We start from the raw sequence: 13815 nt of genomic DNA, 5'->3' as shown, positions 1-13815 counted from the left end.
CTTTATAACTCGCAATTGCAAGTATACATCTCACAATTCTGAGAAAAAAAAAACAGTTTTGTGAGTTTGCATCACGCAATTCTGAGAAAAATAGTCAGAATTGTGAGATAAAAAGTAACCATAACCTTTTCATTTTTTTTATTGAGTGATGGAAAGGGCTTCCATAGTATATAACCCATGTGACAATACTAAAAAGACAATTTTAAAGTGGCCATATTTATTTTCCACCTGTGTACCAATGAAGTATGCATTAAAATTATATATTTGAAGTCAAAATCTGGCTACAGCATGTTTGCATCTCTGCTAAATAAAAGCATTCATTCCTTTCCAAAAAACAAAAACAAAAAAACAACAACCCTGGAATGATATACTGGTCAGTATACTTACCCATGTCTGACAATACTAACAAGAAAATTTTGAAGTGGCTATATTTATATACCACTTGTGTACCAATGCATTAGAAATGATATATATGTTTGAAGTCCAAATCTGGCTACCGCATGTTTTACATTTTCCAGAGAGCTCTAAATCATTTACCCTTTGAGCAATACACATGTTTGAGGTCCCTCCTGACACATCCTCAAATATATCAAACCAGTTTCCTTTTGAATTATTGACTTATTTTCCAGTTTTTCAACACTTGTATTGAGATGATACCCGCAAAGGAAATACAGCTTTCATCCGTCACTCATTTTTCACCAACGGGACTCTTCGTTTATTTGAGAAGAGGATCTGTGTACACTGATTAATGTGTTTGGCCGCCGGTTGTGTACAAGAATTCAGCAGAAATGTGGCGTGGCGTGAAGCAGACTTATGGCTTTCACCATGCTTTTTATGAGGCAGAGGCTCAGCAAGACTTTGTGCATTAAGGAAATAGGGGAATATTTCAATAAAGACTATGTGAGAGGTCCACGGAATAAAAAATTGGGGGGAAAGGAGAAGGAAAAATTTTTGATTGCTACGCTGGAGGTTTATGATGATGACAATTACTTAGCAATATACTGTAGCTATATAAAAACATAAACATAATTTATAAGCAGACCACACGTTAGACAAATGCAGAGGTGTAAATGCCATCTCCCTCCGGTTGAAAGTTAAACTTATTACAGTGTGTTTGTTTTAAAGTCTACTAGAAACGCAGGGACTTGAGGCTACAGAGACAAAGCCGCAAGGAAACCTATCAAAGAAAATTAAATCTCTACACTTAAACATATTTAGATGGAATGCTTCTGGGTTTTATTAAGCTGGTTTTGAAGGTCAGCCCCACCATAAGAGAACTAAGAGGGAAAAAAGACATTTAAATCAAAGCCATAAGGTCTCAACTCTGCAAATAAACCTACCACCAGCTCACATACGTGTGAGACACGGATCCAATATTCTATATCTCACTCTTAACAGTAGGCTTTGGGAATGTTATACATTCATCTACCTGTCTGTCTCCAATGCATGGATCAAAATAAACCGTAAGGAATGAAGGCTTTTCATATCAGTGGTAGGAAGCTAAGAGAAACCGAATGGGATGTGCTACAATTTTGTTGTGCAATTCTCTATTCACTCAGCCGAGACATAGTTAACATTAACTGATAAAATGTGATCCTACTAATAACGTTTTGCTCTACATAATACTGACTGATGGCCTTAATCGTGCAAACAGGCTTAGGAAAGATTGTTGTTGTAACTCAAAGCAGGAATATGTATGGCAATAAACATACCAGCATGCAGGTGACCTTTAAGTTCAGCACAAAAGGCATTCTTCACATTCATGCCATCTGACTGAATCAGACCCGTGATGCTGATGTATTAAATCCATGGTAGGACTCTTTGGGACATGTTCCTAGCCTGAAAAATATAAAAGAGCTTCATGTCACACGATTTTTCAAGGTTCATGGCTTTTGACAGTCTTTCACTTCTTGAAACGAATACAGATGTAAATCTAAGACTGAATAACAGACGTCTATATCAACAAAAATTCTGTGTTAAAGGGATAGTTCACCCAAAAATACAAATTCTGTCATTTACTCACTAAGTTGTTTCAAACCTTTGCACATTTCTTTCAGCAGTTAAAGACAAAAGAAGATATTTTGAAGAATGTTGGTAATCAAACAGTTGACCATAGCCATTGATTTCTTTACTATTGAACAACTACTAGGGTTATCGTCAATCATTTAGGCCCTATAAAATCCATTTTATTTGTTTCCAAATTCTGTTTTAATTTTAATTTTCTAGACTCTGTTTTAATGTTTAAATTAAAAAATATTAAACAATTTTCAAATTCAAATTTATTTTCACCAAATCCTGTGTCTTCCATTAATTTTCTGGGTTCCACTTTAATGTATTTATACATTTTTAACAATCAAAAGCACCTCTAATTAATTGATTTCTACGGTGCCCGCCAGGGGACACCTTCGGTTCACTTATGTTTGTCGTGGCCACGACATAATATCACGTTCCCACGAGTTAATATGACGTTCCCACGAATTAATATCTCGTGGCCACAACATAATATCATGTTCCCACGAGTTTATATGTCGTGGCCACGACAAACATAAGTGAACCGAAGGTGTCCCCTGGCGGGCACCGTAGATTTCATTAAAAAAAAATGTTTGTTTTTTTATTATTTACTTATTTTTTATTTTTTATTTTTTTCAGAAATACTGAGGACATTTTTTTATTTAATGTTACATTTTTCTGGTAAATAAAAAATAAAATGATAAACAAAAAAAATTAGATATTCTAAATTTTACTTTTAGTAGTATTATTGTTACATTAAGTTATATTTTTCTGTCACTATTTCTTCAAGCTAAACCAAACTTTTATTTTAAGGTGGTGTGAAGTCCTTTAAGTTTCTGTTTATTTTGTATATAACATGAAGATAGTATTTCTCAAAAGAAACTGTAATTTTCATGTGTTCATGTACTCATATATTGCGGGTGCAGAGGCTGAAAACAGCAAGCATCACGTTCGCGTCCATGCATCTGTGCCATTCATTTACACAGTACATGCATAATTCATATTTAGGTAGTATTTTTGTGGCTTCATATTCAGATACACGAGTCCATATCACGTTTTGATTTAAATGTACTGACCTACTTTTGATTTATTCATATAAAATTAGCAAATTCCAGATTTATGACTGGATTCCGCGATTTTACATTGTGGAAATCATAGGGCCCTTGGGTTACCCACATTCTTCAAAGTAAATTATTTTGTGTTCAGCTAGAGAAGAAAGGATGAGTGAATGATGACAGAATTGCAGAAATGCAAACAATAACAGTAAATAAATCAATAAATTGCAAGGCAAATAAATTACATTTAAAATATAAATTGTAAAAATATAAATGTATTTCATTTAGACAAAATGGGACAATATTGTTTTGGAAACAAATTAACAGACTTACAGATTACTGTAAAGGAAATACACAGTAGACACCCTATTTAATGAAAGTCTCTGAATTTGTTGTTGATAGTCAGGCTTGAATAATACCACAGCATTATTTACCCTTTGTCAAATGTAGCTCCATTATACTTGATTCAGCTGTAGCTGGACAGACCAAAAAGATCCTGATTGCATCTCTCCAATCGGAAATCTGAGCTGAGCTCGGGGGGCTGCTTAACAAGCAAAGGGAAAAGGTTTAATTAGTTGGAAAGAATATAGATCCTGAAAGGCATGTCAAAACTCTGCTTTAAACACTTACTGTTAAATGCTCCTGACTCTGTATAAATTTATCAAGTTAGTTAGACTACAGCTCAATACAGATTATATACAGTGGTTTTCCTAGTGAATTTCACCAAGAATTCCACACAATCTTCAATACTTTTAAAATATAAGACCAAACTAAATACCAACTTATTAGGAAAGGCCACCAAAACCTAATTCTGCAGTAGCCCACAGGCACAAAAGGAGCTCACCTCCCTCCCAGAGAGCAAAGCTTGTCTTTTCTCACCTGTTTCCCATTGGCCACGAGACTCTTTCCTCCTCAGAAATAATGTGATAGACACTTGACTTGAAGCATGCTGTTTCAGCCCTCACTGCGAGACACAAAAAAAATACATTCTTTCTTTATAGGCTAGCAGAGGTCAAATCTCTGCAAGAAGTGTCCCATATGGCGTTGGAAGCTGACAATGTTTGTGAATCGCCGTTTTTCTTTGTTTTATGCGTTCCAGACAGACTTTTTCAGCAGGTTGCACACGCACAGTTACACCAGTAAGTGCATGGCAACCTACAGGTTTATGAGTGAATCATTGAATAATTAATTGAATCGACTCATACAAATACACTGATTCATTTAAAAAGCAAACAAATGACTCATTCACTCAAAAGAATCGTTCTTGATTCAGGAACTGAATTCCACTGATGAGTGTCTTGCTCAGATCGAGACTCGGTTAATTCTGCTCTGATTTCGTTTGGAATTGTGCTTGTAATATTGCGTCTAAAATCTAAATTATTTAACTTCGTTTTTTTACAGCTATTGGTAAAAGACACAAATAAGAAACATATTATTGTTAAGGAAATATCAAATGGTGATGTGAAGGAAGTTTGATTTGAAGCACAGAAGAGTGTGATATGATGAAGAGCTGTTCTGTTGCTTCTAAAGATCAAAACACTGTGATCTGAATTTAGTTATAATAATTACAGTTCACCACATCTCATTGCCAAACATTTCCACTGACATTTATTTATCCTGTAACTATCTAACCTGTCCTTTAATCTGCTTTCCTACAGTCAACTTCAGGTCGCTGGCCCTCCATCATAATGTAATTTATAAGCACGCAACACCATTAAATGTGTATGCTGCCCTCTCCAGATTTCTGTTCACCTCAGTCACAAATGTTCTCTAAATGTTCTCTAAACCTCTCTGACACACTTAAGGATTCTTGTTTGTCACTGCTTGTCATAAATGTTTATCCATTACAGTAAATCAGATTTACAAGCTCAAAGAGGTATTGCCAAACCTATATTGTCAAAGCCTATAAAATAAGCCCTATGAAATGTGAGCATATTATAGATGGCTAAAAAAGATTTTTGTCTTATTTAAAAACAACATCTAAACATCCTTATAATATTAAAAATAAATAAATCTGGTTTTCATAGAATACATAGGTATTGTATACACTTTATAGCCTACATGTAGTATGTTTTTTCTTGCATAATTATTTGCTAAATTATGTCAACATGCAAAAATCAACATGCAAAAGTAAGAAAATAAAACGTAAATAAAAAAACTTTTTTAAAATTGAGTTTTTTCTTTTCTTAATTTAAGTTTTTACTTGGTAAGATGTCTTGAAACAAGACAAAGAAGATTCTTATCTAGTCTTAAAAAAAAGGTTCTTTGCAGCGAAAGAAGGTTCTTCAGATTCTAAAAAGGTAAGAAAGAGATGGTTCTTTGTGAAACCAAAAAATGGTTCTTCTATGGCATTGCCGTGAAGAACCTTCTAAAGAACCTTTATTTTTAAGAGTGTATGTCTTGAAAACAATGCAAAAATAGCAAATCTTGCATTTTTATCTTTTTATTTTTGGTTGGTCCAAAAATAAAAGAATAAAAGAATGTCTTAATATAAGAATATATGTCAAGCTTATTGTAAGAGAAAGTTAAGTATTTAAGTGCGTTGAATGGTTCTTCAAGCGATGCCATAGATGAACCAATCAGTTTACAGAAAAACAGTACATTTTAAGTATATTTTAGGTAAAATATAAGTAGTGTTTTAGATATATTTACTAGAGAGCAAAATAAAAATCATTTTTATCAACAGTTCAAGTGTAAATGTCTTGATCTTACATTAATAAATGATCTCTTACTGTAACTGAAAGTCCTTTTGAAACACACTATAGCCAGAGGATTTATATCATACAAGCTCATGTGTGAAATGTTTCCATAAGTCTAATCAAATGAACTAAAGTACTTCTCCAGCCACATTCTCCATGCTAAATTAGATATCCCCTACCCACCCACTCAGGTGGGTGCAGAAATCCTACACTTCAGCTGTCCAGAACTCTACACATCCACATAGTTTAGATGTACCGTTAAAAATAATGCACCATGGCATGAGGAAATCAGTCTTCTAATGGCACCTCTAATGGCAGCCCTCCCCAAATGTCTATATATTAAATTTACCATCTTAGCTAAATGGTTAAAACAGGTCAGAAACACATGCTGATGTGCACATCAGGGCTTTTCTCTCTGCAGAGTATTCTCAATTACCTGACTCAATAAAAGAAGCTTTCGTAAAGTTTACAGACTCTGCACTCTACAGTATTGTGTTGGGTTACTCTGCTTCACTGAGTGGAAAAGGGTAGCGGGTGCCCTGAGAGCACACTTCCTGTTAACCTTGGTGGTCCCTTTGAATGAATTCACAGATGGTTGTGCAAGAAAAGAACAGTAAAAAAATAAAACTAAAGAGACCTAATGTCCCAGTTATCATTTTATGTTTCATTTTGGATCTGACTCGTCATAAACGTCCTTGTGCTGTGTTTGATGGGATTAACAGTTAGGTTTGGAAAACGGGATTGCTTGATTGTGATGGTTGGCCGTGTGAGGTTCATTCCCTCTGATGTCTCTATTTCTTAATCTAATGTTAAAACCAGACACGCATCAGGGACAAAACATTAATCAAATACTTGTCGTGCTCCTGTGCTGAAATTAGAAGTTGAACGTTCGATAAAAATGACACTGCTGGGAGTCGTTCTAGGAGCCCTTGTTTGTTTACCGAAATTGACGATCAACTTAAATGGGACTTCAGGATGGATGTTCACTCTTGTTCTATACATCAGCTTCAGCATCTGTTGAACAGAAGGACTGGAGTGTAAAACGCAGATAAAACATGCAATGACCCATGGAGAGACAGAGGAAGAACAGGAGCTTCCGACAAAATATAGACTCGTTCGGCGAGGGGTAGTCATCGGTCCCCAGCTATTTGATTGACATGGTCCTGAGGGAGCAATGCAGAACATTCCAAAATTCAGGAAGGCCTTGACCTCGAGTCCAAAAAGAACTTTACCTCATAGCTGGAAGGCTGCCTGCAACGATGGTTAGCACAGTAGAAACAAAAATGAATGTTAGGGCTTTTCCACTTTCTAACCTAAATTTTGCATAATAGAACAGTAGAACAGTAGCTCTCAATGATATGCTGTTGGAAAACTTTAAGAAATTCAAAATAAACATTTAAAGCCACTGGTCCAGAAGACCAGCTAGACCGTGGAAAGCAAACAATCTTGAGGTTCCATATGCAAATCACCTGTTACCACATATGGTAAAGAGCTCAGAACATGCATCTCCACACATATGTGGAACATTTGATTTTCTTTAAGTGAAATTTGTGGGAACTTTTTGAAAGATGCTGCCTTTAAGTGCGCCTTGGGAACTCCAAGTCGGGCAGCCGTTATTAGGACATGTCACGCATTCTAGTCAGAAGTAGCCTAAAGAAAATAAATTAATTATCTGAAAAATAAATCCAAATGCCAACATCTCAAACCGAAATGATTAAACATATAAATTACTATCACGTATTTATACATGCTTTCAAAACTAAATGTTTGTGTTACATAGAGCAAACTGTGAAAGTTAAGTAATTATAACTGCATTCTGTAACTTTTTTGGGCTAAAAATCATCCAAAATCAATTATTAAACAAGTACATAACCAATCAGTATTTAAAACTGAACAGAAACAATGCCACTGAGATGAACTTAGCTGAATATTGCTGCTGAAAATGGTCAATTATTGTCATGTTTTAGGCTGATTGGGAAAAACATTTGGAGTACTATAGACTGCCAAAACTTATAATAAATCAAGGAGAAGAGTGCAAAAAGTATCTGAGGAACAAAAGGCGTTTGTGGTTGGCCAAACTGAACTAGGATTTCCAGGGCGAGAATCTTGTCAACATTCCAGTTTGTTCTTATCACTTCCGGTCAGGTGGGTGAAATATTAGGCTAATATCTTACTTAACACTGCTTGTACGAATCTTTACCACAAAATATTGTGCTCTTTCCTGCTTACTAAGTCCTTCTCTATATGATTTAGCAGCTTCCACACATTTTTTCCATGGTTTAGACAGCATAAATTAGCAGAACAGAGTTCTCAGTAGTACATTAAAAGGGTCATCAGATGCAAAACTAACTTTTACATGCTGTTTGAACCTTAATGTGTGTTGGCAATTTGTGTACACAACCACCCTACAATGATAAAAAAATCTTTTTAATCTTTAAAAGTAATATCCCCTTTTTAAAAGGTCATTCTCAGATTCTTGTCGTTGTGACGAAACACAGTTGATTGACATGAGCGTCTTACCTTAGACCCGCCCTCACCGACCTGAAACAGTCCGAATATGATTGCCATTGTGTCGACTCAGGTGCAGAGGAAGACTCTAACTGAGCGATTGAGGTGTTCTGTTGTTGGATGTAATAATGACCATAGCAGTAGTCATTTACTACCGACATCTGGGTGCGTTAAAAGGTTCTTCACAGCGATTCCATAGAAGAACCATCTATGGTTCCACAAAGAATTATAGATTATATTAGATTACAGACACGATTACACTGTACTTATAAATGATTTGTATTTCAAATAGAACAAGTTCTAAGGAACATTAAATTGGTTTTTAGATTTAATTATCATTGTTACAGCGATTTAACGTAAAACTTTTTTTTTCAGTTGGTCAAAAAAAATGTTATTTGTTTGTTCACATGATATTTTCCAGTGAAACTTCTTACTTTAGACATACTTCCAAGACTGAATATCCACACTGGTGCATTGACTGCCCAATTGCTACTCAAAACTAGCCCAATCACATTTCGGTGGGATAGTTTTGAGGTGTATGTGTAGGCAATCCAATCCAGTCGGCTCAGATGGTGGATCAGCACCTAGAGATGACCTCTACAGCCCTGAATGTCAACTAGATAACCTCCAGGGATGGATCATCAGTAAAGACCTTGTCACCTAGACGGCCATCGGCGCAAGACCACGGGAACCTGATGAGTCCTCTGAAATCTGACATTGGTACAAACTGCTCATTTCATCTGGCCAGAGGAGAACTGGACCCCCAACTGAGCCTGGTTTCTCCCAAGGTTTTTTTCCTCCATTTCTGTCACCTGTAGAGTTTTGGTTCCTTGCTGCTGTCGTCTCTGGCTTGCTTAGTTGGGGACACTTAACTTCCAGCGATATCGTATACTATTTGCACTGAACTGAGCTGGATGACTGACTTCAATGATGAACTGCCTTTAACTGAAAATTGATTGCTTACAATACTGCATTACTGTTGTGCTGTTTAATACTATGAAGTTGCTTTGACACAACCTGTATTGTTAAAAGCGCTATATAAATAAAGGTGACTTGACTTGACATACACCTTAAAACATTAGATTCATCTGCGCTGAGGAGCCATGCCGATGTACAACCCACGTAAAGAAGATAATTCTGCAAATAACTGCAATTGCAGGTTTCAAACAAAGATGGCGACAAAGAGGCTAAACTTATGTCTGATGTAGGGAAGAGTTTAACAGCTACATCACAGCTTAATGATTGAGACACAGCATATACAATTAAAATAACTTGCAAAAGTATTCATTATAATTCACCACAGACTTTCTACTGTTTTTCAATCTCTATAAAGATTATAGATAGTTTACACCATAGCATGTGTTATGAATAAGTGTTTCCGCAGTGTTTCAAAATTGTAATGCCTCATTCCAACTCAACATCTTGTGCATTATCTAGAACTCTTTTGAGTTTCCCACTTGTAAATACGACTTTGTCATTCATTTGCTCTGAACTTGTAATTACAATATTTCCAACTCTACATGAAAGGGCATTAGAGAACTAACCAAAAGAACAGAGAAAGTTAGATGCTGAACTTAGATGCTGAACAGCCATGTTTAGCACAAGGAGGCTAAATCATTTTGCAAACGCTGCTCTATTTCACTTTCTCTGAGCTCATATAAAACTAAAGTACCCACAAATGCTAGCCTGCCAGCTTCTTTTCTGCAATGTGTTCAAATGCTGACTTTGCAAGGCCTGATATAGTGACGTCAGAACGAAGAAGCCCACACAAGTGGCTCATGGAAATGAAACGGGATATTGTTAAAGTGAAACGGATTAGAGCTCTTCATGATTTCATTTGAATTAACTAGTGGTGATGCTTATAAAGCGAATACACATTTTGCGTGCAACTCTTCGTTACAAAAATGTCATTCGGTTTCACATCAGGCAAGGTTCAGTTTTGTTTCTCATTTTCACACCCCAATGAGAATCAGCCTGGAATGTCTGAATATGAATTCAATGAAAGTGAAGCACTTCACACCAATATGTTTAATTCTTGATGTGTTAAAGAACAAAGCACAGATCGAATCTGCTTTGTTTTTAGAAAGCATTGATCCCATTTAAAAGCAACTTGTGGGGTTTCAAGTGGCCTGTGAACAGCAGGACATTTACTAAATATTTTTGAAGTCTATGCTTCAGAAATCTTCAGAAGATCAGAGCTGCAGATATTAGATTCAGCTTCAGAAGAGCAGCACATGCATGGCATTCTGCTTTGTATTGGTAAGTTTAAAACAAACACAACTGTGCTGTGAAGTTTTTAGATCAACCAGGAATGTCCTAAATAGAATTATTTGTTCTTCAAAGTGTGATTTTCATGTAAAGATTATTTAATTATAGTAAATTGTACCTTTGTACATAGAACAGCACTCCCTAGAAACTCATGCAAAGATTTAAGGATTTTTGCTCACTGGTCACAAGTTGCCAGATATATTTCTGAGTAAACCATCCAGAAATGGCTCATGAATTAAACATCACCACATGGCATCATTTCCAGCAAGTTGTCAAAAGCCCTTTCTAAGATTGTCTGCTAGTACAGCAGTGGTTTTTGAAGTATTGTCGCACAAAAAAATATTTACAAATAGAAAAACATGGGTAGAGCCTTCAGCCTTAAAAGGTTTAAAATTAGTTATGTTCCCTTTCTATTCCTATTAATTTATTTACGTTAACCTCATTTGATAACAGTTGGTTTAGAGAAGCATAACCTGGTGTCTAGACCTCACGAGATCTGTTTTCCACTTTAAATTGCATAATAGATCTTCATGGTAAAGTTGTGCAATTTGACATATGTTAGTATTTTTCTCCGAACACATCTCCTTATATCTTTTAACAAAGGCCTATTGCTTGGGAAATTCTACAGGAATTTACTAGAACCGTTTTTTATGAACGCCTTGGGGTTGAACTCTAACCAATGTCATGCAGAGAAGCATAACAAGCTGTTTGTTGGTTGTTATTTTGTTGTCGTCTGTCTTTTTTTCTTCTTTTCAGTTGCATTGTTTTATTGGGGGGCTTTATCCTGTGGTAATGACAGAATGGTATAAGATGAGTATAAGAAATGGCAAAGCAATCTTCATTTAGTATGTTATGGAGGTGCGGGTTTACAACTGAAAAAAATGTCAGCAGACACAAAATGAACTTACCTCCGACATCAAGCTGAGACAGAAGAATTTTAAAACAGGAGGTTCACTGTTTATTCTTATAGTTTATAGGCCTATGATATGCTCAACAAATTTGCTGTCTAAATGTGCCAAGATTTCCTATTTGTACAGCAGTCAGCATTACAATCAGACAATTGTCTCGAAGTGAGCTTGTTTCTGGTCTTGAACTGCTACTAACACAATGCAGGTGCAGGATTCATGGGCCCAAAGCATTTTCAGGTCTGAAAATGTCATTTGTGAAGACAAGACTGTGAAATTAAGCCAACCGATGCTAAAGGTTGTTGCCGAATTCAAATGATTCGCCAATGATGCAAGACAGGTTATCCTGAAATGGTGAGCCAAAATTAAAGAAGACCAGGTTGATCACAGCATACAGTATATCTCTTAAATCATTGGTTCTTTAGGGCAGGGCATAGTGTTGGAAAAACCTAGTAAAAACAGTGGGAACCCTTATGAGCCTTAGAGGCCTTAGAATAAAAAGTTGCAAACTACTGTTTTAAATGCATATGTAACCTATATAGCAGGGCTTTAATGCTACAGATACAGATTTTGTGTGACATTTCAAGCACATTTGTTAGTTTTATCATTTTTAAAGTTTTTGTGTAATTGGGGATTTTAGTGTTGTTGAATTAGTGGCGACATTCTGCCCCTATCTGGCTAAGTACTGCAATTACACACAAACTATTATAAGTGAATTACTGCTCTTCACACTTTGATTTGTTTACATATTATTTGTGGCCCTGGACAACAAAACCAGTTATAAGGGTCTTTTTTTATTATTATTGAGGTTCATATATCAGCTGAAAGCTGAATAAATAGGCTTTCCATTGATTGGAAAATGCCCTGTCCCATATGTTTTGTTAGGACAGGGCAATATTTGGTCGAGAAACTTGAAAATCTGGAATCTGAGAGGCAAAAAATTCAAAATAGTGAGAAAATCACTCTTAAAGTTGTCCAAATGAAGTTCTTAGCAATGCATATTACCACTCAAAATTACGTTTTGATATATTTAGGTTAGGAAATTCACAAAATAACTTTTTGGAACATGATCTTTAATATCCTAGTGATTTGGCATAAAAGTAGAATTGATCATTTTGACCCATACAATGTATTTTTGGCAATTGCTACTTAAGTTTTGTGGTCCATGGTCACATTTTGTCTTTTTCATACATGCTGGTAATAGATGCTCACTGTTACAATCCTCTGTGGATCCTCAAATCCTCAAAATGAAAGGATAAATACAGTATGATTCGCCATGACAACCATCCAAAGCCAGTTTTAGAGAATATTGTCGGCTATATCCTTTAACCCTTGTGCATTAAAAAAAAAAAATTACACATAGGTGCAAAATGGACGAAAATGTCCATGTCGAAAAACTGCCATAAAAATATGATTTTTTTCCCCCACTTTCACTGATGTTATTTTTTTTACCAACATCTCTTCTATCCATAGATACCAAACATTCATTAATTTTCTCAATTGTAAACCTTTAAATGCTGGTTTGTTTACATAATGCCACAGGTGTTTTTTTATGAAAAAATTAAAAATAGTAGTTAATTTCCATATAATAAATACTAAGCAGATTTTTTTTTTTTTTTTTTTTTTTTTTTTTTTTTTTTGCTTATTAGCTTCGTGGGTGTGTCAGTGAAGAACAACAACATTAATTTTGAGGCATTTATTTATTAATTTTTTATGTAGTGTCAGATTTTTTTTTTTTTTTTTAACTAACACTTAGGTCCATAATGGACAAAAATGTCCATGTCAAAAAAACTGTCATAGAAATGTTATATTTAAATAGTTTTTCCACTTTCACTGACTGTTGTTTTTTTATCAGGATCTCTTCTGCTCATAATTACCAAACATTCATTCATTTTTAGAATTTTAATGCTTTAAAAGCTGGTTTCTTTACATAATGCTCACTGTCAGTGGGCAACACTAGCTCCAGAGCTTCCTCTGCTGGGTAACGTCTCTTCATCTTGCAAGCAATGAAATGACCAAGCCCTCAAGCACCAAATATGTATAGGTTTGGCTGTGCGAACTCTCAAACTTTGTATAAAATCTACCAGACTAAACAATCAGAATTTTCTTGTGGTGAAAACAAAAACATTGTGTTTAGGGGCTTCTGAACTTCTACATCAAATTCAAGCTCACCTTTTATCTCTGTACAAAAACAATAACAAATGAAAAAGTGCAATCAAGGATTAAAATGTGTGTTTGAGTGAAAAAGAAAAATCCTCAAAGCTCATTAACCTTCTTTGACCTCATTCGTAGTTTTTATAAAATTGAATTTTCATTACATTTTCAGTAAACACATGCAAATCACACTCTGACATCCTTACCAACATACCC

Source organism: Garra rufa, chromosome 10 (genome assembly GCF_049309525.1).
Source record: "Garra rufa chromosome 10, GarRuf1.0, whole genome shotgun sequence".
Classification (NCBI taxonomy): domain Eukaryota; kingdom Metazoa; phylum Chordata; class Actinopteri; order Cypriniformes; family Cyprinidae; genus Garra; species Garra rufa.
This window is presented reverse-complemented; position numbering follows the sequence as displayed.